The sequence below is a fragment of the Chrysemys picta genome, unplaced genomic scaffold, assembly GCF_011386835.1.
Source record: "Chrysemys picta bellii isolate R12L10 unplaced genomic scaffold, ASM1138683v2 scaf6, whole genome shotgun sequence".
Classification (NCBI taxonomy): domain Eukaryota; kingdom Metazoa; phylum Chordata; order Testudines; family Emydidae; genus Chrysemys; species Chrysemys picta.
The window spans coordinates 54,121-80,440 of NW_027052713.1; the positions used below are offsets into that span (position 1 = coordinate 54,121).

The 26,320-nt window shown below is 50.3% G+C and overlaps 1 long non-coding RNA gene across 1 annotated transcript; it reads right to left on the reverse strand.

Annotated features, from left to right (window-relative positions):
* Positions 1 to 336: 336 nt before the first annotated feature.
* LOC135977652 (uncharacterized) lies at positions 337 to 26,320 on the reverse strand. The gene is made up of 4 exons (XR_010595091.1): positions 26,212 to 26,320; positions 23,545 to 23,565; positions 23,126 to 23,158; positions 337 to 465 (listed from the first exon to the last, which is right to left on the reverse strand). It is a non-coding gene; the product is annotated as an uncharacterized LOC135977652 (long non-coding RNA).

The following is a 26,320-nucleotide window of genomic DNA, read 5'->3' on the forward strand; positions in this document are numbered from 1 at the left end:
TGGCTCCCGGCTCTGCCTGGCCCTGGGGCTCTGGCTGCCCCTGTGTTCTCCACACGTTGGGTGGCCCCCGCTCACCTTGAAGCCTGGCGGCTCCCGCAGGCCCCACCGGCAGGCACAGCAGCAGGATGCCCATGATGCCGGTCACCTTCCTGGCCATGGTGTTCAGTCCCCGCAGGACTGGAACCCGCCGGGCTGGGGCTGGGCCTGGGCCTGGGGCTGCTGCATTAGCAGGCGGGGCTTCCTCCTCCTTCCTGGTGCGCTGCCCGGGGCCTGAGATGGGCCAGGAGCCCGGATGCTGCGGCAGGGGGCACAGGTGATCGGCCCATGGCTCCTCCTCCCGGGACTGCTGCAGCGTCGGTGTTTGACACAGGCCATTGGAAATTGGAAAGGTGCAGGAAAGAGCCACAAATACGATCCAAGGGGCTGGAGAAAATGTCTGATGGGGAGAGATTTACAGAGCTGAATCTATTGAATATCACAAAAAGAAGATCAGAAGTGACTTGATTACAGAGCATAAATACCATCCCAGGGAGAGACTCCCGGGTACTAAAAGGCTCTTTAGCCCAGCAGAGACCACCAGAACAAAAACCAATGGCTGGAAGTTAGAGCCAGACTAATTCAAATGAGAAATAAGCATATATGCTGACTTTTATTTTTCCTGGTGGGTGCTCCATCCTCACTGCACCCCAAGGCCCCCCCACTCCACCTCCTCCCTTGAGGCCCCGCCCTCACTCTGCCTCTTCCTGCCTCTGCTCTGCCCTCTCCTCCGAGGCCCCATGCCAGCTGCCAAACAGCTGAATGGCAGCCCAGCTGTGACTGGTGGGTGTTGACCACCCCTGCTATTTTTTTCCATGGGTGCTTGAGCCCTGGAGCACCAATGGAGTCAGTGCCTATGCCTGATTCTCTTCTCACTTGTAGCCGTGTAAATCAGGAGCAACCCTAAGGAAATCAGTTAATGAACCCCAGCGGTTCACCAGCCTGGGAAGAGCCTAATGAGTGGCTGTGGTTCAATAACAGATATAAACCCAATCTGACAAGCCAGAGAAGGCACGTCAGACTGGCAGTGCCAGCAGGAATCTGAAACACACTTCTTGAGTTGAAGAGGGTACTCAGCAGGGGTAAGGCTGACTGGCATAGCTATACTGGCAAAGACGCTATAGTGTAAACAAGACCTGCATTAACCACGTTTTCAGGCAGTTAATTTCCCTTGTTTCCTGAGGAAGTGGTGTTAGTGAGGGGGCATGATTGGAGGGCACCTGTGGGAGGGGAATGATCTGCCACTTTAGCTACCAGCTCTGAGCAGAGCAGCTTGGCATGCACAGAATTGGGGAAAGGCAGTGGCAGTGCGTCTGCATGCCCCCCACCCCCAAACTGCACCCATGGTGGAACTCCCCATCCCCCCCCAACACTGCAGCATCACCACCCCCGCCAGGCTCCCTCTGCCTGAAACAGGACTCACCTAGTGGTGCCTGCAGTTGGCACTGGCTGGGAGCTGGAGCTTGCCCAGGAGATCTAGGTAGCAGGCGGGGCGACCCAGGGGAGCAGGGTCTCACCACTGCTGATCAGACTGGGTTTTTGCAGAGCAGAGGGAGCCTGGTGCTCCCCCCTTACCCACCTCTAACCCTAGCTGGAGCAGTGGAGCAGCTCCCTGAGGCTGCTGGAGGAGGAGCCCCACCCTCCACCGAAGTCTGACTCAGGCCTGGGTCAGCCTTTGCTGCAGCAAGCCCAGGGGGGCTACAAAAGTTGAACAGCTAATAGGTGATTAATGCAGCCATCTACCAGCTGATCGGTGGGGGTGGGGCTACTTATCCCTGGCTGGGGCTGCAGCTCTATTGCTGGTGGGTGTTAAGCACCCGCTAATTTTTTTCACTGAGTTCTCCAGCTCTGGAGCACCCATGCAGTTGGCACCTATGGAAATAAGGCCCAACATTATGACAGTGGGGGGTGATTAACCACTAGAACAACCGGCCAATGGAAGCATTTGATTACCCAGATTCTGATTCCTCCAGATCCAACCTGGAAGCCCTGCTGGAAGGTGCTTTCGCCAAACATAAGTCATTGGGTCAATATAGGGGTAACTGGGAGAAATTCTCTGACCTGTGCTATACAGGGGGTCAAAGTCAATGTTCTAATGTTCCCCTCTGGCCTTCAAATCTCTGGACCTATGAAGCTGCTGCCAGGCAGCACTAGGTATGACGGCTTGAGTGTGTGCCAGGCGCTGGGAACAGGCCTGCTCAGTGCATGGCACAGGCCCACATTGCAGAGACTGGGGTGTGGAGCTGAGAACAGAGAGAACTGTCATTGTAGGCTGTGTTCAGGATGGGATTGGAAGGGACAACAGGTGTCTGGAGTTGCCCGTGTCTGGGGTCTTGGACAGACAGCAGAGGGGAAGCTGTGTGTGGTGTACATTGCCCTGGTACAGTTTCCAGTAGCAGGGAAGGGAGAGAGATGAGGAGCCAGAGAGGGTTTCTGGAGGCAGGTTGGGTGGGGACTGTGAACCTGGGACAACAGGGGGTGTTTTCATCAGAAGGATGTGAGTTGTGTCAGGTCCTTCCAGAAAGATCCAGACTGCTGACCCCAGCTTTGTGACCTGGGATCTTTCTGTGTGGGACACAATTCCTCATTTCTCAGTCTAGTCATCTAGACATCTGAATTCCCATCACAATTAAAAACAGACTGTGTCTCCTGTTCATAGAATCATAGAAGATTGGGGTTGGAAGAGACCTCAGTAGGTCATCTAGTCCAACCCCCTGCTCAAAGCAGGACCAACACCAACTAAATCATCGGAGCCAGGGCTTTGTCAAGCCGGGCCTTAAAAACTTCTAAGGATGGAGATTCCACCACGTCCCTAGGTAACCCATTCCAGTGCTTCACCAACTTCCTAGTGAAATAGTGTTTCCTAATATCCAACCTAGACAGGCAGGAGTATAAAAAATATTGCTCGAGCATGCAGGGATGTAATCAGAAAGGCCAAAACACAACTGGAGTTGCAGCTATCATGAGATGTGAAGGGTAACAAGAAGGATTTCTACAGGTATATTAGCAACATGAAAAAGGTCAGGGAAAGTGTGGGACCCTTAATGAATGGTGGAGGCAACCTAGTGACAGATGATGTGGAAAAAGCTGAAGAACTCAATGTTTTTTTTGACTTGGTCTTAGCAGACAAGGTCAGCTCCCAGACAGCTATCCTGGGCAAAACAGTATGAGGAGGAGGTGAGCAGCCCTCAGTGGTGAAAGAACAGGTTAAGGACTATTTAGTCGATTTAGTTGGTGTTGGTCCTGCTTTGAGCAGGGGGTTGGACTAGATGACCTCCTGAGGTCTCTTCTAACCCTAATCGTCTCTGATTCTATGATTGTTTTTCTATTTTTTCCAGTCATCCTCCACCCCTTTCTAGTCAATGTCATTTTACTGGTGCCAGGGGCAGTGTCTTCATGTGACCAGACCAGGCTCCACACTGAGATTTCTGGGATTACACTCGGCTGTTTGCAGACTATGAATAGTGTCATGATACAAATCACTCACCTATATTACCATCATAACTGGAACTGGTATCACAGATCCTAGTGAGTGCTCCTTCCTGGCTACCCGCTAAGGCTGCTGTCAGGGCCGGCTCCAGGTTTTTTGCTGCCCCAAGCAAAAAAAAAAAACAAAACAACCGGAGAGCCACCGCCGAAGCAAAAAAAAAAAAAAAAAAAAAAATCTACACAAAAACCCCCGGAATGCCGCCCCTTGAAAAGTGCCGCCCCAAGCACATGCTTGGAATGCTGGTGCCTAGAGCCGGCCCTGGCTCTGTATTCCCAGGGGTGTTTCAAGCTCATGGAGCATGAGCAGAGTCCAATCACACCCCCAGTTTTGGGGTCCTTGGCGCAGTCTCTTGCCACTTAGGACTTGGTCAGATAAAAGAAAGACTTTGAAGCTTCTCCATTCTGATTCTCCTTCCATATGTTTGTGTCCTTCCAGCATCCAGCGAGTCTCCTTTTGAGCCTCCAAGGAGAGGCATGTGTGTAGTAAAGGTTGGCTTTTCAGCCTGGATTATCACACACACATCGCCAGAGGAGCAGAGGGGAGTGAAAAAGTCAACAGACAGATTGGAAACATTGTTTGTTGATGTTTTTTAACTCTCATGGTTTGTGGGGCCAATCTGATGGTTTTTTAGGATCTGACTCATGATTTTTGATCTCTGAGGCTGACAGTCCTGCCCCAGTGTGTCAGAAGTGAGTGAAATCTGCTCTCCAAAGCAGGAGTAAAGGAAGAAAATGGCCAGAGTGGTGAGTGAGTGGGGACAGTGGCGACTCAGGGTGGAGAGCTGTGGGAGCTGCAGCAGGAGGAGGCAGAGTCGTGTCTCAGCACAGCACTGCAGTCCCTAGTGCAAACGGCTCTGCGACAGAAATGTGATTGTGGCAAATCAGGCAGCTGGTCTTGCTGGAAGCAGAGATTTGAGCAATTCCAGACGACTGCTGGTTTAATAGAGGAAGCCCAAGAATACCAGGTAAATGCCTGGCCATTTGCCATGGGTGATGCTGCTGATGACATCCTGTGTGCCAGACTCCTCACTCTGAGGAGAGGAAAGACTACGCCAAAGGGAAAGAGGTGTTTAAGGCCCATTTCCTGGGCACATAGAATGTTATCTAGGAAAAGGCCAGTTTGAATAGCAGGTGCCAGGAACCAGAGGAAACAGCTGAGATTTTCATTACTGCAGTTCATAGTCTGGCTGAACGTTGGAAATATGGAACATTTAAAGATGAACTAATAGGAGATGGGCTAGTTATAGGGTGACCAGACGTCCCGATTTTATCGGGACCGTCCCGATATTTCCTTGTTTGTCCCGCGTCCCGACCGACATGCGGTCGGGACAACCGGACAAACAAGGAAATGCCCCGGAGCCTGGAGCCCGGAAGTGCTCGCGCCCCCCCCCCCCCCGCCCCAACTCCGCCCCCTCCTCCCCCGATTGGCTCCCTCCCCGAATCCCCGCCTCTTCCCCAGGCTCACCATTCCTCCCCCCTACGCAAGCGCTGGAGGGAGGCCCGGGAGACGCAGGGGAAGCGCGGGACCAGGGTGAGTAAGAGTCCGGCCTGGCCCCGAGCAGGCAGGACTCAGTCGGGTGGTAGGGAGAGGAGGGGGGCGGCCCGTGGGGCCAGGCGGCGGCTGTTGTTCTCCCCCCCCCGGGCAGCGGGACTCGGGAGCAGCTGCTGCTGCAGCTCCCACTGCCGCGGGGGGAGGAAGCGGCCATGGCGCTCCGCGGCTGCGGCTCTGGCGCCCCCGAACCCCCCGAGCCGGGGCCTGCTGCGGGGACCCAGCAGCGCGCACGCTGGGCCCAGCCCCTGGCCAGTCGCGTCTGGGCTGCTGCCCAGCTGGTGCTATCCCGCGGAGGCATCGGCAGCCCAGCCCTGTTCGTTCCCCTGCGGGACCCGAGCGGGACGGGGGGGCTGGGGCCTGCTGCCCCCGCTCCGGGGCCGCCGCGGGATAGCACCAGCTGGGCAGCAGCCCAGACGCGACTGGCCAGGGGCTGGGCCCAGCGTGCGCGCTGCTGGGTCCCCGCAGCAGGCCCCGGCTCGGGGGGTTCGGGGGCGCCAGAGCCGCAGCCGCCAAGTGCCATGGCTGCTTCCTCCCCCGCGGCAGTGGGAGCTGCAGCAGCGGCTGCTCCCGAGTCCCGCTGCCCGGGGGGGGAGAACAGCCACCGCCTGGCCCCGCGGGCCGCCCCCCTCCTCTCCCTACCACCCGACTGAGTCCTGCCTGCTCGGGACCAGGCCGGACTCTTACCCTGGCCCCGCGCTTCCCCTGAGTCTCCCGGGCCTCCCTCCAGCACTTGCGGAGGAAGGGTTTTTTTTTTTTTTTTGGCCCCGCCCCCCGCCATGCCCCCCCCACGTCACCCCCCCCCCGCATCCCGATATTTGTCTTTGGTGATCTGGTCACCCTAGCTAGTTATAAGAGACACTGACTGATCAACACAGCTTCAGTTAGACCCAGACTGCACACCAGCAAGTGTGATAGCAAAAGTGAGAATGGTGATGTAAGCAGAGTCTGAATGAATGAGCTCTTCTCTGATTTCTAGTGATGAGCTGGAACAGGAGTAGTCAATTATTTTTTGTCAAGGGCCAAATTTCTTGGTCAAGGTATAGTCAAGGTCCAGACTCCGGAGAAAATAATAAAGACATTATAACAACAATGATAATTATAAGATTTTGGGTCTGTTCAAAAACATCTGGTGGTCCGGATTTGGCCCGCCATCATCTGCCCATTGACTGCTCCTGGGGGAAAAGACTTCAGAAGCAGATTGTATTTGCACAGACACACCTACACTGCCTAGGCATGCAGCAGAGGGAGCTGCTCTGCCAAAATGATCAGTTTTGGCTGGTTTTGGGTTACAAATCACTCTAGTATTTGAGTGGAAGGGCAATGAAATGTTGTTATCCTGAGTGTGTGAGCAAAGGGCATCAGAACTGTGATTTGCAGGCCCCTGACTGAGTGGGTCACGCAGGGATTCTCACTTGCTAAGCAGGGGGTAGAGTTGCCAAATCCCAGTGAAAGAGAGACAAGGGTGGAGGCGGGAATTCTTTTCTGGTGGTGTGGGCTCTGGCTAAGAGTGGTCTCTCCCTTGTTTAAAGACAGAGCTGGTTAGTCTCAGTGGTGAGCCCTTGTTTTGTTCCGTGGTCACTACCCCTGCAATCACTGCTAACCAGCTGTAGGTGCTGAGCCTTAGACCTGGTGTGGGGCCATGTTACAGTGAAAGGGACTGTCCAGCCTGCACCAGCAGGGAGGTTCCCCACTACTGGCTGAAATCCCTGAGAGCTGGGTAAGTGACAGAACCTCCGAATGTGGCAGCGGAGAAAGTGGTGGCAGCAGCGGGCCATGACAAAAATGGGTGGAGCAGCAGAGTGAACAACAGCAGTGGTGGGTGACAGCAGCGAGTGAATGCTAGCAACTGTGAGCCAATTGCAGAGGCAGCAGCTGAAGCATTGCTCAATGCCTCCCCCCACACCCATGGTGGGAGGTTGTAACGGGGTCCCTGAGGTGTAACGTGGACTGTGGGACTGCTGAGCCCTCCAACCCCACCTGCCTGGGCCGTCCCTCACACTGCGGTGCTAATGTCAAGCTACAAGCCTCGGACAGGCCCTGCACTCACACAGCCATCCACAGGCAGGGACACACCTGTTACCCGAAATTGGGTCAGCTAGTGAGCTTAGGGAGGACTAATGACCCACCAGAGTTTGGCAGAAAGCAGTACGTTTATTATATTGATAGCTAAGCTCAAAATAGAGGGTGGTGTCACATTCACACTTGCATACTCATGCTCCCAGGACAGGCATGGCACTGGAGATGTCAGGATCCTTCAACGTAAGTGTCCCACAGCATAGCGATGGATTGTGCGATGAAGGTAAGTCTTCCCGAGGCATGATGGAATGCAATGCGGTGAACCACTGGCCAGGCGGTCCGGGCGAAGGGCCTTCACGGGAGGTACAAGCTTGTGAGTGCACTGCTGAGCACATGGCCCCTTCCCCTTTTAAGGACCTGCTCCTCATGGCCTGTGACTAGAGATGACTTGGCTGCATCTGGTTGGTCACACTCCACCTCAGCCAGTGTCCATGCAGTGTCCATGCATTGGGTGTGTGAACGCTGCCTAATTAGAGTCCCAGACACCTTGTGGAGCTTGGGGGCGGAGGCTCGACTGATTAGGGGGCCTATAAAAGCGGCCGCCCAGCCAGGCAGCGGCACAGCTGTGAGCAGCGGCACAGGAGGCTGCTAACAGGGGAGTTTGAGTGGGAGTCTCATTGGAGGAGAAGGTATCTGTACTTGTGTCTGTCTTTGTAGTGCTTGTGTATGTAGAGGCCTGTAGGGGCACTGTGCTGGGAGGGCAGCCGAGCCCTGAGTAGGGGGCGGAGCTTGGCTGATTAGGGGGCCTATAAAAGCGGCCGCCCAGCCAGGCAGCGGCACAGGAGGCAGTGAACAGGGCTGCTAACTGGGGAGTTTGAGTGGGAGTTTGCAGGGGGAGGTGGAAGGGGAGGCAGGAGGGCGCGGTGTCCCGTGTGCTCTGTTTCCCCAGGTGCACTGGGCAGAGACTACAGCGGCCATGAGCCAAGCAGCAGGGGACACAATGCAGATGATTGCATGTGGAAGCTGCGGTATGTACATGGTACTAGAAGGGGGAAGCCTAAACAGAGGTATGTCTGTATGAAGTGCCGTCTAATAGAGCTGCTGGAAGAAAAGATCCGAGGGTTGGAGATGCAGGTAGATACCCGGGTAGAGTTTAGAAGGGGGTTCGAGCAGCTGATGGAGGAAAGGCAAGGAGGGGCTGAAGGGGAATGCTCAGGGGTTCAGGTGGAAGCAGGGGCTAAGGTCTGTGAGGGGGGAATATCTGAGGGAGAACAAGGGCAGTGGAAGCATGTGACCATGAGAAGCAGGCCAAGGAAAAGGAGGGCTAGTGAAGGGGAAATAGAACTCAGGAACAGGTTTGGGTGTTTGGATAGCGAGGAGGGGGGGCAGCAGGTGGTAACTGAAGGTGGGAGGGTGAGGAAGAAGAGAAGAGCAGCTAGCCCAATAGAGAGAGGGGAGGAGTTGATGGAGACAGCACCAAATCTGGGCCCCGGGAGGATACAGGATGGCACAAGGGGGAGTATAAAGGAAAATAGGAACGGACACGGGTTACGACTAGAGGGAACAGAGGATAGATTAGTAGATCGCACTGTCGCCAGGCAAAGGCAGGTTTACGTGATTGGGGACTCCTTACTGAGGAGGTTAGACAGGCCTGTGACCAGGGCGGACCCAGAGAACAGAAGGGTGTGCTGTCTACCGGGTGCTAAGATACGGGATGTGGACCTGCGGTTGAAAAGGATCCTAAAAGGAGCAGGTAAGAACCCCTTGATAATCCTTCACGTAGGAACAAATGACACAGCTAGGTTCTCGTTAGAGAGAATCAAGGGAGATTATGCCAGACTGGGGAAGACGCTCAAGGAAATCGAGGCTCAGATCATCTTCAGTGGGATTCTGCCTGTTCCTAGAGAAGGGCAGCAAAGGGCTGACAGGATTGTGAGGATAAATAGCTGGCTAAGGGAGTAGTGCTATAAGGAGGGCTTTGGGATGTATGGTCACTGGGAGGCTTTCGGGGACAGACAACTGTTCTCACGGGATGGACTTCACCTGAGTAGGGAAGGAAATAGACTTCTGGGAGGGACGCTGGCTCATCTCATCAAAAGAGCTTTAAACTAGGAATCTGGGGGAGACGGTTGGGAGATGTCCAGTTAATCTCCACGCCAGATTCCAACATTGAAAAGGAGGGTGATGAGATAAGAACAGATATGTCCAAACCCTTCCCCCCGGCTATAAGAAGGAGAGGGGGGATGAACAGCAAGGGGTCCGTACCAAATTGCATAACTGATGGGAGACAGGCTAAACGGCATACATTAAGATGTTTATACACCAATGTGAGAAGCCTAGGTAACAAAATGGAGGAATTGGAGCTCCTGGTCCGAGAAATGAAACCGGATATCGTAGGAATAACCGAAACCTGGTGGAACAGTAGTCGTGACTGGAGTACAGATATGGAAGGGTATGTGCTGTTTAGGAACGATAGGAACAAAGGTAAAGGTGTGGGGGGGTAGCATTGTATGAGGTAAACTGTAAAGAAATAATAACTGATGGAATGGATAAGATGGAGTCTGTCTGGGCAATACTCACACTGGGTAAAAGAACTACTAGAGCCTCCCCGGGATAGTGCTTGGGGTGTGCTATAGACCGCCGGGACTACCCTGGATATGGACAGAGAACTATTTAATGTTTTTAGGGAAGTAAATACTAATAGGAACTGTGTAATCATGGGAGACTTTAACTTCCCGGATATAGATTGGGGGACAAATGCTAGCAACAATAATAGGGCTCAGATGTTGCTAGACGTGCTAGCTGATGAATTCCTTCATCAAGTAGTAGCTGAACCGACGAGGGGGGAGGCCATTTTAGATTTGGTTTTGGTGAGTAGTGAGGACCTCGTTGAGGAAATGGTTGTAGGGGACAACCTTGGCTTGAGTGATCATGAGCTAATTCGATTTAAACTAAATGGAAAGATTAACAGAATTATATCAGAGACTAGGGTTTACAATTTCAAAAAGGCTAATTTTAATAAATTAAGGGGACTGGTAAGGGAAGTGGATTGGGCTAACATATTTATGGATCTAAAGGCGGATGGCGCCTGGGATTATTTTAAGTTGAAGTTGCAGGAGCTGTCGGAGGCCTGTATCCCGAGAAAGGGAAAACGGTTAGTAGGAAAGAGATTTAGACCAAACTCGGGGGTGGTACCGTTGGACTGGAGAATAGCTAATGTGGTTCCTATTTTCAAGAAAGGGAAAAAAAGTGACCTGGGTAACTACAGGCCTGTTAGTTTAACATCTGTAGTATGTAAGGTCCTGGAAAAAATTTTGAAGGAGAAAGTAGTTAAGGACCTTGAGGTCAATGGCAATTGCGACAAATTACAACATGGTTTTACGAAAGGCAGATCGTGCCAAACCAGCCTGATCTCCTTCTTTGAGAAAGTAACAGACTTTTTAGATAAGGAAAATGCAGTGGACCTAATATACCTCGATTTCAGTAAAGCGTTTGATACGGTACCGCACGAGGAATTATTGGTTAAATTGGAAAAGATGGAGATCGATATGAAAATCCAGAGGTGGATAAGGAACTGGTTAAAGGGGAGACTGCAGTGGGTCATACTGAAAGGTGAACTGTCAGGTTGGAGGGAGGTCACCAGTGGAGTTCCTCAAGGTTCGGTTTTGGGTCCCATTTTATTTAATCTATTTATTACTGACCTCGGAACCAAATGTAGGAGTGGGCTGATAAAGTTTGCGGATGACACAAAGTTGGGAGGTATTGCCAATTCGGAGAAGGATTGGGATATTCTGCAGGGAGACTTGGATGACCTTGTAAATTGGAGTAATAGAAATAGGATGAAATTTAATAGTGAAAAGTGTAAGGTGATGCATTTAGGGATGACTAACAAGAATTTTAGTTATAAGCTGGGGACGCATCGGTTGGAAGTAACGGAGGAGGAGAAAGACCTCGGAGTCCTGGTTGACCGCAGGATGACTATGAGTCGGCAATGTGACGTGGCCGTGAAAAAAGCTAATGCAGTCTTGAGATGCATTAGGCGAGGTATATCTGGTAGGGATAAGGAGGTGCTGCTTCCGTTATACAAGGCACTGGTGAGACCTCATTTGGAGTACTGTGTGCAAGTTCTTGTCTCCCATGTTTAAAAGGGAACTCAAACTGGAATGGGTACAGAGAAGGGCCACTAGGATGATCAGAGGAATGGAAACCTGTCGTATGAAAGGAGACTCGAGGAGCTCGGTTTGTTTACCCTAACCAAAAGAAGGCTGAGGGGGGATATGATTGCTCTCTTTAAATATATCAGAGGGATAAATTCCAGGGAGGGAGAGGAATTATTTCAGCTCAGTACTAATGTGGACACGAGAAGGAATGGATATAAACTGGTGGTGGGGAAGTTTAGGCTTGAAATTAGACAAAGGTTTCTAACCATCAGAGGGGTGAAATTTTGGAACAGCCTTCCGAGGGAAACAGTGGGGGAGAAAGACCTCTTTGGCTTTAAGATTAAGCTTGATAAGTTTATGGAGGGGATGGTTTGATGGGATAACATGATTTTAGTCAATTAATCAACAGCGTGCCATCACTGGTAAATAGTATCAATGGTCAATGAGGGTCTGGCTAGAGAATCTTGCCTGCATGCTTGGGGTTCTACTGATTGCCATATTTGGGGTCGGGAAGGAATTTTCCTCCAGGGTAGATTGGCAGAGGCCCTGGAGGTTTTTCGCCTTCCTCCACAGCATGGGGCGGGGGTCGCTAGCTGGAGGATTCTCTGCGACTTGAAGTCCTTAAATCACAGGATTCGGGGACTTCAACAGCTGAGTCAAGGGAAAGGGGGTGGGTCAGCTTTTGTGGCCTGCATCATGCGGGAGGTCAGACTAGATGATCATACTGGTCCCTTCTGACCTTAAAGTCTATGAGTCTACCTGGGAGCTCTCCTGATCTTCCAGCTGTTCAACCAATCCATTCATCCCACAAGCATTCCAGGAGGGAGGGGTGGGGGAAAGTGTAACAGACCTTTTGAGCATACAGGTTATACATAGCATACAGATCACTGCTGCTCCTACAACAACACCCAACTGCATTACATGAATACTCTCCCAGCCACTCATGAGCCATAGTAGGGAGGCTCCAGTCAATTCCCCCCAGCTCCCCAGCCTTGCACCCCAGGATTGTACCATTGTGCACTTGTCAGCAGCCTAGCCAGTGTAAGCTCATTACCTAGTTCACCACACCCTCAGTGTGGAATGGACACACATCAGCCTTTGTAGTCTGAGCTGCAATTCCCCAAGCACTTCAAACAAAACACACTGTTTGAGGTAACATATCAAACAGGTTTATTAACTACAGAACAGTTGATTTAAGTGATTATAAGTAGCAGATGCAGAGGTCTTAATTCTAACTTAAAGAGGCTAAGCAAGATTTGAATCAAGCAGTGTCTCACCCTAAGAGCTGGTACAAGCAGCTTCCAGTTCTCCAATACACAGACTGAACCCCTTTCCAGCTTGGGACCAAACTCCCTCCTTCAAAGTCTTCGGCTACACTACGGACCTTACAGCGGCACAGCTGTACCGCTACAGATGTGCCGCTGTAAGGTCTCCCATGTAGCCACGCTTTGCCGATAGGAGAGAGTTCTCCTGCTGGCATGATTAAACCGCCCCCAATGAGCGGCGTTAGCTATTTCTGCAGGAGAGCCTCTACTGCCAACATAGCGCTGTCCATATCAGCACTTCTGTCTGTGACAGTTGTCTGTCAGGGCTTTCTTTTTTCGCACCCCTGACCGACAGAAATTTTACCAACAGAAGTGGTGTTGACAAAGCCTTTGTCTTTCAGACAATCTTCCAGGTGTTGAGCTGAGCGGGGAGAGAGGCCAAGTAATGATGTCACTCTTCCTCTTTTATACTTTTTTCCGGCTGCTCGAAAGATTCTTGCTGTGACGTGGGTTAGCGTATCCCCATGGCATACGTGCCTTCTCCAAAAAGTCTCTGGGATAGTGGATTGAGTGTTGATGAGCCCTTAACTCCTGTCTGGCCACTGATGGCTGCTCCTTTGTCCCTACTGAAAGGCTGGCTTTGGGCATCTCCCAACCCCATGACATATTTCAGTAACACAAAAGGCAATACCTCATAACTTCACACACAATGATAGCAGAGACAATCCAACAGGATATTACGGTTCAACAGATCATAAAGTAATCGTTCTAGATTACTACATTTTTAATTGACTGAAACAAAGACATTATTTTAAATTAATCAGTCACAGAGGTTTAGTATGTTCATAACAATGTTCATTGCTTTTAGAAAAAGGGAACACTAATTTATTTTGTGTTATCTCCATAACCAGACATGTTTATGAAATTTCACCAACTTTATGTTTCCAAAGATTTTAGGCATAACAAAGGATTTTAAATCTTACTAAGGTACTGATTGTGCTGGAGGGTTCTCTTAAAACTAGTTCATCAAATAGTTCAGAGGTAAAGAAAGGGAAACTTGTTTGTCCAGCTATCTGGAAGGAAAGCGTTGTCCCTTTAAGGGCTAGCCTCTCTTCAACAGGGGGGTGAAGGGAGAAAGGGATGGACAGAAAGGACAGGGAGACTTTGGAAGCAAGTTTTTTGTACTATAGTAACTAAAATTAAAATATGTATTTTAGATAAGAGTGGTCTTTTGAAGGATTTATTTTAAAAACTATATGTCTGAAGAGCCAAGCATGTGAGGCTAAAGGTGAATACTCAGATCGTGGATCTAAAACTCTATGCAAGGATTTTTTAGAGATGTGATTTCATAATCTTCAGCAATCTTCTAATGAAATAGTTTAAAATTTGCTTTAAAAATAAGGTCCCGTAGACTAACATATTCTGAGTAAATATTACAGTAATGCACAACTGTTTTTGTCAGTAAATTCAGAAACTGAGACCTGGTCCACACTAACCCCCCCACTTCGGACTAAGGTACGCTAATAACGTAGCTGAATTCGAAGTACCTTAGTCCGAACTTACCGCGGGTCCAGACGCGGCAGGCAGGCTCCCCTGTCGATGCCACGTACTCCTCTCGCCGAGCTGGAGTACCGGCGTCGACGGCAAGCACTTCCGGGATCGATCCCAGAAGATCGATCGCTTACATCCGGACCAGGAAGTAAGTATAGACGTACCCTGACAGTATATACCTAGGGGTTGGCAAATGCCTGTTAAATGGCTTCATTACCACTCGAATGGCTCTTTAACAGTTTCAATGTTGTGCTAATAGGATTGGCAGGCTGGAGGCTTTTTCACTTTTAAGTTACTAGCTCCCTTCCCGAGTAAGAGACACCAGGCTGCAGCAGCCAGCTGTGGGAGCCTGCAGGAAGGGTCAGAACAGGGATAGGAAGGTGGGGGGGTGGACACTAAGACCCAGGAGGTGCCCCGAATTTTCCGGTGCCCTACACAGCTGTGTATGCTGAGTATGCCTAAGGACGGCCCTGGGTGAATGTCACCCCCGTCCCTCCATCTCAGGGACCCAGTCTGAGCTGGGAGTTCATCTGAAAGAAAGGACGGATTCTCTCCCCAGCGAAGGAGGCCTCAGTGAAAGTGAAGATCGGGGCCTCATTATCAGCACTGAAAAATGCCACCTGCCCCTGTTCATAGTCCAGACAGACCCGAACCTGCCGGTGCCAGCTGCTCTGGGGCAGGGTGCTCTGAGGGGCAGGTTGAACCTTAGACACCCATCCCCACCAATTCATGGCCCAGATCCCCTCCTCAGGGGAAATGCCGATCCAGCCTTTCCTCCACACAGACTCCCTGGCCACCCCGATGGCCCAGAATTCCTCATCCCCCACCTCCACCTCCCAGTACCAACTCCCCGTGGTGAACCCTGGAGAGCCCAGCACACAGTGCCAACGATCAAATCGCTCAGGATTGTTGGGCAGGTCCTGCCGTGTGTCTCCCCATCTCACACCCCGCCGATCCTCAGACAGGATGAGTTCAGGATGAGCTGTGTCTGGATCCAGAGTCACATGCACTGTGGGGAATTCAAGGGAATGGGTTAAAAAACCTCGGGACAGGAAGGGGGACAGCAGCTGAAGGGGGGGTAGGGAGTGGGGGGAAGGGGAAGGACTGCAGTAGAGGACAGTAGGAGCTGAAATAGGGGGCAGAGAATGGGGAGGGGATAGGTAATTTTAAGTTGAAAAGATCGTAAATGTGTTATAAGACTGAAAACTATTATAACTGTACTTGTCATGAACCCCCCTTTCAGTGACAGGTGGGTCCCCCTTGCCGTCCCTTCATTCCCCATATTCGTCTCCTCACCAAGGGGTGAAGGCAGAAACCCCCCCTCCCTTCAACCCCCGTTGTGATAACTGTCCCTACAGGCTGACCCTGACTGTGAGCGCCGCTGGCAGACATGAGTGAGAGCTCATCAAAAGTCACAGTAACCCATGGTAATAAATGTTGAAAGTAGGGTGACCAGAGAGCAAATGTGAAAAACGGGACCAGGGGTGGGGGGTAATAGGAGCCTATATAAGAAAATGTCCCAAAAATCAGGACTGTCCCTATAAAATCGGGACATCTGGTCACCCTAGTTGAGAGGAAAGGGGTTGAAAGGGGAGTGAAACAGACTGAAATAGCCCAGACAAAGAGACCTCCTGCTATAACTCAAGGATTGAGTTAAGCTCATGCCTGGTGAACAAGCGACGTGTGGGACTGGTACTAAGGAGACCAAAATTGGTGTGTCAGAAACTGGGTGTAATTGGTGGACAATATAATGAGTGAACAGAGCTATTCCACCTCTCCCTTCCCTGTGGGGTTCTTGAAAGAAAAGCCTGTGGCAGGAGAGTCTGAGACTCACTGCTGATGGGGGGAGGGGTGACTGAATGGAGTGAGCTGCATCATCATGGCTGCCACCCCCACTGTCCCCTGGAACCCCGGGATCCCCCATGACACCGTTGGATCTTTGTCATCCTGAGCCTGAAAGGCACCTGACCAGACCAGGCCAGAATGTGGGACCCAGATGACATCACTACCTCCATTGGGTCTGGCTAAAACCCACCACCACCTGGGATGTGAGACTTTGCCCCTCACTTCCTGTGTCCTCTTCCTCCCTCACGTCTTCTCTTTCCTATAGCCAGGGCTGCCTGGGGGGGCAAGTGGGGCAATTTGCCCCAGGCCCCGCAGGGGCCCCCACGAGAACGTCATAGGCTCCCCCCCGCCTCTGCCTTCCCCCATCCCCCAGCGCCACGGCGCGCCGCATCCAGGAGCAGCCCTGGACAGCGCTGCAGCGGCATGGCTCGGGCGGGGCCTGAGCTCCTCCCGCTCAGAGCCGCGAGGTAAGGTAGGGTTACCATATTTCAGCAAGAAAAAAAGAGGACGGGAGGAGCCCCGCCCTAGCCCCGCCTCTGCCCCTCCCACTTCCCACCCCCCCAGAACCCCCAACCCTCCCCCCGTTCCTTGTCCCCTGACTGCCCCCTCCTGGGACCCCTGCCCCTAACTGCCCCCCAGGACTCCACCCCCTATCTAAGCCTCCCTGCCTCTTGTCCCCTGACTGCCCCAACCCTTATCCACACCCCCACCCCCAGACAGACCCCTGGGACTCCCACGCCCCATCCAACCACTCCCCACCCCCTGACAGCCCCCCCCAGAACTCCCAACCCATCTAAACCCCTCTGCTCCCTGTCCCCTGACTGCTCCGATCCATCTCCCCACCCCTGCCACCTGACAGCCCCCCCCAGAACTCCCAAACCCCCACCCCTCCCGCTCCTTGTCCCCTGACTGCCCCCTCCTGGGACCCCTGCTCCTAACTGCCCTCCAGAACCCCACCCCCTACCTAAGCCTCCCTGTTCCTTGTCCCCTAACTGCCCCCTCCTAAGACCCCCCCCAACTGCCCCCCAGGACCCTACCCCCTACCTGTACCCTGACTGCCCAAAACTTTCTCCACTCCCCCCAAAAAGCCTCCCCCCCGTTTCTTGACTGCCCCCTCCAGAACCTTCCTGCCCCCTGACCTCCTTACCCTGCTGCTCAGAACAGGGTGTTGGGCTCTGTGCAGCCGAGCCGGACACGTGGCTGAGCTCCCCAGCACAACAAAACCCGGTCCCTGGCCCTGCACAACAAAACCCGGTCCCTGGCCCTGCACAGTGCTGCCGGACTGGGCTGCAAGGGAGCTGCCGGCTCAGAATGCAGGGCGGATCCGGCTCCTCTACAGCTGCTCCTGAGTCCAGCCCGGGACTTCCCTGCAGCCCTCCCAGCCGCTCGCTCTGCTCTGCCGGGGGAGGGGGAAATCCCGGACATTGTGAGTGCTTCACAAATTCCCCCCGGACGCTATTTTTAGCACACAAAAGGAGGACATGTCCGGGTAAATCCGGACGAATGGTAACCCTAGGTAAGGGGCGGGATTGCGAGTTGCGGCCGAGCGGCGGGAGCTCAGGCCCTGCTGGAGCCACGCCGCTGCAGCACTGTCCAGGGCTGGGCTGTGTTTCTCCAGCAAGGGTCACACTCCACTTCTGAGCATCTCTCATTGCCTAGTTTGTGTGAATCACATTCATAGGCCTCACGTCTCCCCACACATGGTATCAGGGGCCTAGGTGCCTGACTGAGGCTTTGTAGATGCCACGGGGGGGGGAGGGGAGGGGCTAGCTGAAAGTTAGGCATAGTGCCCAAGTTCCTTTGTGGATCTGGGCCTGAGTGCAGAAGGCTCTGGGTGTGTTATATTTCACCCAAACCCACAGGGCTGCACTAATGATAATTCTTTAAACTTATCCCAGACCTTTTTCCCACCATCCTGTTTGTTTCCTACAGCAGTCTGAGGTGCACTCAGAGTTTGCTTCTGAGCTTCAAAGTGAACTTAGTGCCAGAGATAAAAGGAGGATTCAAACTCCTTTGAAATCCCTGGGTATAATAATAAATAATCTCAGAACAACAGTTTCTTCCACCAACAAAGCAGATCTCTGGAAGGGCAATGTCTAGAGAAAGGTTTCTCTCCCTAGCTGATTTAGCCAATATTCTGCAAATCAGTCAGATACACCTCTACCTCGATATAATGCTGTCCTCGGGAGCGAAAAAAATCTTACCGCGTTATAGGTGAAACCGCGTTATATCGAACTTGCTTTGATCTGCCGGAGTGTGCAGCCCCCTTTCCCCCCGGAGCACAAGGGGGAATGATGTTAGCTAAGGTGATGGAAGCACTCTTCCACTGGCCTGGAAGACTTTCATACCCCTGACCAATGTAGCTACACTGATAGAATTTTCATGTGTAGACCAAGCCTTAGCTAGACTCTTATTTTAAGCTCTTAAGTGGTGCTATATATATAGCTATACTTTTTCCAGTTCATTGTAGAAAAAGTGGAACTATGCTTTTCATTCATCTCTTCAATCTCTCACACATTTAAAAAACATAACAATGAATACATTTCAAATATTGCTATATTTGAAAACAAAACAGCTTGTGGAGGTGTCAGCAAGAAGAGGTGTCAGCAAACATTTCTAACAAGACCTTTTAACTTATTTATTTCTAGTTTTTTAATCAGATTCTTAAATGTGTAGAAATAAAATGTTAAGGTTCCACATTAAAAACAATTTTCAAAAGATCATACAACTCCCATCCCTTAGTGGGAGGTGTTTCTCTGTACTCCAGGTAGAAGGAAGAGGGAAAATGGAACTTACCAGATTTAGCAAGAATTTCCTCTAAAAGACAAATAAAGAAAAATAAATAATGTATGAAAATGATGATAGTTGTTAAGATGTTTCATAATAGAGGTATTTTTTCTCCCCTGTCCTTTTTTGTATTTTTGCAAAGTCAAATGGTCAAATATGGATCAGTAATAGAAACCTGTGTTCCCAGGAGCCACATCATATGTCAGGGCAATCCAAGGAACCACGCTGATTTTAGAGCAGTTAGGAAAGACCAGCTTCAAACACAGGCCTGATCTAAACCTTAACTCTGGCAGGGCTGTCACCTTTATATGTTTAATACTTAATATACCTTAGAGAATATTTATGAAAATACTTATGTACCTTAATATTTAATACTCATTGGCCCAGAAAGCAAGTGTAGGCTCTGTAGGGTAGGGATTAGGATGGTCACTGGGGAGGGGTGAGCTCCTGGGTTTCAGTCTCTGTGCCTAAGACTATTTAATGATTTATACCACCTAGAACAGCTTCGACAGAGAGATTGAGAGAGACCCACTTAGAATAGCCAGCAGCCCTGCAGTTAGGGCACTCGCCTAGGAAAGGGGAGAGCAGGGATTCAAAGCTGGGCCGCCGCAGTTCGTCTGAGTGACTTAATAACTGGGCTATCGGTGATCAGAGGGACATCATCTCTGCAGTGCTGTACATGTAGACAAGCCATGACGCATCATTCGAAAAACTAAGGAGGTGCTCCTTAGTTTTTAGAATGACGCGTCATGGCTTGTCTACATGTACAGCACTGCAGAGATGAAGAAGCTCTCTCGTCAACAAAGCGCTGTCTACACCAGGGTTAGGTCGGTATAATTTTTCACATCCCTGAGTGACGTAGTTATACCGAGATGTTTGTGGTGTAGATCTGGCCTAAGGCACCTTGTGAAACCTAACAACATAGGACTGGAAGGAACCACCTGAATCATTGAGCCAGTCCCCTGCTATCACTGACCACCTCTTTAAATCTAGCCCTTCATTTCCAAACTGACTTAGCTTTTAATTTAAACAATGTTTTCAAAAGCCCCAAATCACAATGAAATAGTTTTGAAGTTTTTATAACTACCAGACAAACAAAAAATCAATTATTTCAACAGCTCTTTCTCTGACCCTGTCATTCACCAACCAGTCTGCCTGCACAGACCAGGGAGCAGAGGCGTTAAGTTGGAGAGGTTGTAGCTGATAGACTTTTTGACCTTTGTTACATCTGAATACCTCAGCTCTTTGACTAAGCAATGGCACTGTTATAAAATAACTGTGCTCTCTGATGCTCAACCATTGCTATTCTCCTGAATTTCAAAAGGTGTGAAGTAAACTTTCTTGTCTGAAATTACAGCACGTTGCTTTGAATATACAGCAGGGAAACAGATTTCCTCCATTCGATGGAAAATTTTATCTCTTCCACTGTCTGACTGAAAACGACAACATGTACTCAGTAAATCCATTGTACCCTGCTTTGCTGCTATTTGAAATGACAGCTGTGTCAGAGATGATGGTGCACACCTTGGGCTGGACTGTACACTGCGCTAACACCTCTGAAATCCAGGAAATACAAAGTTAAGTTACATGCCACCTGTTCAAAGCATCCTTAGTTCTGCCCCTTTTAAGCTGTGTCCCACCATGTCCACAACATACCATTCCCATCAGGCAGAGCAGTTTTCAATCAGTTTTAGCTCAGTGAGAAAAGTTATCTTTTAAACTGCGAGTCTCAATCCTAACTACAGCAGAGTTGCTGCTCCATTATCAGACTTCACTGTTAGCTACATCCATGCAGCCTACCTTGATATACACCTGGACCTTTTCCCTAGTGAAGCCTGCACTTACTCCAGTCCCCTGCTCTCACAGACAGCTCCTGTGGCACTTTGTACCTCAAAGCAGCCCCCTGAAATCCCTATATTCACCCCATCATATAATTATGATATGTTTCCTACAAAGTATCCATTGTAAAGTATCATTTTAAAATTCTTGATCTGTTTAACATTAATATCCTGTTGGATTGTATGTGCTATGATTGTATGTGAAGTTATGAAGTTTTGCTAGGTGTGTGTTACTGAAATATGTTGTGAGGTTGGAAACATCCACAACCAGCCTTTCAGGTGCAACAATGGAGTAGCCAGATGTGCTGATGGGCCATTAAAGGGAATTCACTTTCCCAGCAGCCATCCCAGAAGATTTCTCAGAGAGGTCACGTAGACAATGGAGATTACTTGACCAATGGAGGCAGACCCCCACCTTGCAAGCATAGATCTTTGCAGCAAACTGGAAGAAACTATAAAAGAAGGGATGTGACATCGTGATTGGCTTCACTCCTGCCACAACTCAACACCTGGAAGAAACATCTAGCGGACAAAGACTTTGAACTGTGGAGGGTGGTCCGGTGCTGGAGGAGAGACCCAGCCACTGTATTGAAGATCTGTGACCTGTTTGTACCATCTGTCAGGGTGAGACACTGCTTGATTCAAATCCTGTTTAGTTTATAGAACTCAGATTGCAAATTTACTTTTCTTTCTTAGGTAACCAACTTTGATCTCTATGTCTGCTACTTATAATAACTTAAAATCTATCTTTCTGTAGTTATTAAATCTGTTTTATATTTTACATAAAATAGTTGAAGTGCTTGGAAAATCTCAGCTCAGGATACAAAGGTTAGTGTGTGTCCTCTCCACATTGAGGGAGGGGCAGACTGGGTAATGAACTTACATTGCTCAGGCTTCTGACCAGCGCAAGACACTTCAGCTCTGGGGTCCTAGGCTGGGGAGCTGTGAGGATTGGCTGGAGCCTCTCTGCTGACGATTCATGAGTGGCTGGGAGAAGCATTCATGTAACTCAGCTAGGTGTGTCCCTTCCTGTGGATATCCGTGTAAATGCAGAACCTGCCAGAGGTCTGTAGCTTGCCAACAACCACCCAGTGGTGGGACAGAGGGCTCAGCAGTCCCCCAGTCCAGGTGACATCCTGGGATCCCCATCACAGCCCCTTCATAAAATCCTATTAAAAAACTTAGCAAGTTCCATTTTAACATTAGTTCTGTTTCATAGATTCATAGATTCTAGGACTGGAAGGGACCTCGAGAGGTCATCGAGTCCAGTCCCCTGCCCGCATGGCAGGACCAAATACTGTCTAGACCATCCCTGATAGACATTTATCTAACCTACTCTTAAATATCTCCAGAGATGGAGATTCCACAACCTCCCTCGGCAATTTATTCCAGTGTTTAACCACCCTGACCGTTAGGAACTTTTTCCTCGTGTCCAACCTAGACCTCCCTTGCTGCAGTTTAAACCCATTGCTTCTTGTTCTATCCTTAGAGTCTAAGGTGAACAAGTTTTCTCCCTCCTCCTTATGACACCCTTTTAAATACCTGAAAATACCTTTAAATACCTGTTGTTTTCTCTCACAACACTTCCTGGCAGTCTGCTCCAGAACCTCACTCCTCTGATGGGTAGAAACCTTTAGTTCCCAGCCTGAATTGAATTCAAGGCCAGATAATCCCCATTTCTTCTTGATCGATTTGATTGTTAGCTTCAACAGTTCATCTCTCTCCACGTTGTTTACTCCCCTGATGCATTCGCAAAGAGCAATCACATCCCCTCTCAGCCTTCCCTTTGCTACCCAAAACAAGCTCAGTTTTTTTAGTCTCCTCTCTTACGGCAGGCCCTCCATGACCCTGATCATCCTGGGAGCCCATCTCTGAACCTGAAATTCATCCACCTCTGGCTGAGGTTGTGGGACACCCCACAGATGCCAGGACAGGAGAGCAGCCCCTCTTACAAAATATCCAGCTCCTGGGTGCTGATCCTTAGCATTGAGGAGAAGCTACAATTTGCTGCAGAAGTAGAAGAGGAGCCAGGGGAGGGATTTGAGTAGGGAGCGGACGACATGGTTGGAGAACAATTGAGGCAGCTGATTTTGCTGGCACAATGTTCGATCAGGCTCTTCATTTCTCTGGTGGGAGAGAAGAGCTTGAGAAGCAACAAAAGCACCTGGTGCCAGGGCTGAGACCCAACCAGAGTCCCCCTGACCACAGGGGAACCAGCCCCATGTAACCTCCTTGCCCAGCCACATGGCGATGGGGGAAATGACAGCAGGAAAACTTAGAGGTGTTCCAAGCCCCTGCAGCCAGAAGGATTCCTCCAGCAGTAGCCGGCAAAGCAGCAATAGCCTGCTGCCCAGACAGCCTCTGGCCTTTTCAGTTTGCTGGTTTCCTCTTTGCTCTGCTCCGTTCCCTGCCTCCCTCTGCCCTCCATGGTCCTAGGCAGGACCTGAATTGCTAATATATTGAACAATCACATTCTAAAAAACAGTGTTTCAGCCCTTCTTCTTTCATCTTAAAGGAAGAGCAGAAGCTGTGTTTATTTCCCCTTTGCTAGTCTTTTGAATACACCCCACTGGTCCCAGAAATTACCTTTGTCTTTCTTCATTTCAGATCGCAAGGTTGCTAGAAGGAGAAAAAGGCAAATTATGAGCTTTCGTTCTGCCATGGTTATGGTGATATTCCAACGGTTGAACACAATGTGTTGTGCTTGTGAAAGAGAGGGACAGATTTACAGTTAGTGGTTTAAAACACACCTGTCTCAAATGCACCGTGTGATCAAGTGGGGTCAAGTGAAGGCAGGGAGGAGTCGGCTATGTGGGATGAGGATAGAACTTGGGGGCAGAGAGGTGTGATGATCTGGCAGAATTGGGAGGGGAAAGATGAGGAAAGGAAGGAGATGTAGGACTGTTGTTTTTTTGGGGGGATGCACAGGTCAGGAAAGCCTCATCCCTTAGTGGGAGAGGTTTCAGGGGACTCCAGAAACAAGGAATAGGAAAAATTGAACTTACCAAGTTCAGCAAGAATTTCTTCTAAAAGACAAAAAAGAGGAATTAATAATGTGTAATAGCTGTTAAAAATTTTAGTACAGTGGTTCTCTCCCCACCCCTGCTACCTTCATCCATTTTGTTATGTTTGCAAAGTCAAACACAGGCAGTTTTTGTTTGTTTGTTTCCTGTTTTGGGCATGCTCTCTTGTGATGTTTTTTATCACTAGAGTTGGGCAACATTTTTCAGCTGAAATCATCATCATCGGCAGTTCCTTGGTTCGCGGATGATCTCTACCACAGATTTACTTATGGGTCCTGAGATATCTCAGGAGTCCAATCCTGGAACCACAGATCTGCCCGCAGTAGGTACAGACATTTCCTAGCGGGTCAGCTCCCCATTGTGAGAAAGTTCTTTTTCCTTCCTTCAGCTTTGAGGGAAAGGCGCTTCTCCTCGAAGCGGGCCACTACCTGATGGAGGCTGACCACTGAGGTCAGTTGGTGGCTTGCTACCCCCAGCTTGTGATGTCCACATCAGTTTTCTTGAGATACATTTTCAGTGTCTATTTGTAGCGTTTCCTCTGACCACCACGGGATCTCTGACCATGGGTGATCTGAGAGTAGATGGCTTGTTTTGGGAGGCGAGAGTATGGCATCCGCACACAATGTTCAGCCCAATGAAGCTGGTTCATGAGAATCATTGCTTAGTGCTGGTGACATTGGCTTCAGTGAGGATGCTGGCGTTAGCGTAGCAATCTTCCCATTTGATGCGAAGGATCTTCCAGAAGCATTGTCGGTGGTACCTCTCCAGACAGTTGGGTTTGCATCCCTAAAGGAGTGTAGGAGTCATATTTGTCTTATGGGTTATGTAAAAGGCCTGAGGCGGGCTGATGGAGCACTTTAGTCTTCCGAATATTGAGTCAGAGTCCTAGGCTTCGATGAGCTTGTGCAAAAAAATCCAGTGTGAACTGAAGGTCAGTCTTAGTGTGCACGAGGATGTCATCAGCATCTGGCCCTGCTGCCTTGCTGTTCTTCATTTGCATGATGGATCATGTTACTTCTTCAAGGGCAGGAGGATCAGCAAGAGATTCTCTTTCATGTCACTGAGGTATAGATTCGATGGTGGCATTAGAGACGGTTGACTCACGATTCAGGAGTGACTCAAAATGCTCCTTCCATCTGGCTTTGATGGCTTCATTGTCCTTAAAATATGTCAACCCGTCTTAGGCTCGGAGTGGTGTAGGACCATGGGATCATGGATTGTAGACTTGTTCATTTAAATTGCACAGATTACAGCTAATAGCCTTTTTGACTATTGGTACATCTGAATCAGGGCCGGCTCCAGGCACCAGCTTCTCAAGCAGGTGCTTGGGGCGGCCGTTCCGGACAGGGGCGGCAGTTCCAGGTATTCGGCAGCAATTCGGTGGAGGGTCCGTCACTCCGCCTGGGAGTGAAGGACCTCCCGCCGAATTGCCGCCGCAGATCGCGATTGCGGCTTTTTTTTTTTTTTTTTTTTGGTACAAAGGCCCATGGTTCAGAAATCCCTTTCCTAGGCCAGTGTTCTCGACTCGGCTGACACATTGTCCCTGAAAGGGTCAGTTGAGAACTCAGCGTGCGCACAGCAAGCTGGAAATCTGCACAGTGTGTGGAGCGTGTGTATGTGACTTGGAGCTTGGCAGGGCAGCAGCACTGGTTCGTGGGGTTAAGGCAGCTGGGCTGTGCAGGAGCACTCCACAAAGCAGGGTGGCAGACATGGGGTCTGCAGCTGGGAGTGTGTCTGAGAGGCCCAGAAGCACATGGGATCCTGGGGTTAGGCCCACCCACAGCAGACTGGCGTCAGTCCAGAGAGGGGGTGACACAGGGCCTTGAAGTGATTTAATTAGCTAGCAAAACACCCCTACCTTGGACCCATGAGCAGCCTTTGCCATGGGAATCACAGCGTGAGAGCGGTGAGTCGGGGATCCTTTGCAATCTTCACAAAGAGCTTTGGCAATCTCCTTACAGAACCATGTGAGCTCCTTGCCATGTTCCCCACAGACATTCCCTTCCCTTCCCCTTTTTCCTGATTTTAACCCCAGTTGTTTGATGAACTCTGCTATGCTGTCCAGCTGAGTGTTGGAAAGGTCTTTTCCAGAATGTGCATTTGGATGTTTAAAAGCGCGCTGGCGCAGCTTACTGACTCGCTCAGACCTCAGCGAAAAGAATATCCCCATTGTTATTGCTGCTTGCTGTGCACTCCACAATATCTGTGAGTGTAAGGGGGAGACATTTATGTCGGAGTGAGAGATTGAGGCAAATCGCCTGGCTGCTGATTACGTGCAGCCAGACACCAGGATGGTTAGAAGAGCACAGCAGGGCGCGGTGCGCATCAGAGAAACTTTGAAAATGAGTTTTGTGACTGGCCAGGCTACGGAGTGAAACTTCTGTTTGTTTCTCCTTGATGAACCGTCCGCCCCCACCCCACCCGGTTCACTCTACTTCCCTGTAAACCAACCACCCCACCCTCCCCTCCCACCCTCGAGCAGCACATGCAGAGGCAATAAAGTCATGGTTACTTCACATTCATGCATTCTTTATGAATTCATCACACAACTAGGGGGATAATTGCCAAGGTAGCCCGGGATGGGTGGGGGAGTAGGGAAGGAAAAGGACACACTACAGTTTAAAACTTTAACTCTTATTGAAGGCCAACCTTCTGATGCTCGGGCAATCATCTGGGGTGGAGTGACTGGGTGGCCGGAGGCCCCCCCCACCGTGTTCTTGGGCGTCTGGTTGAGGAGGCTATGGAACTTGGGGAGGTG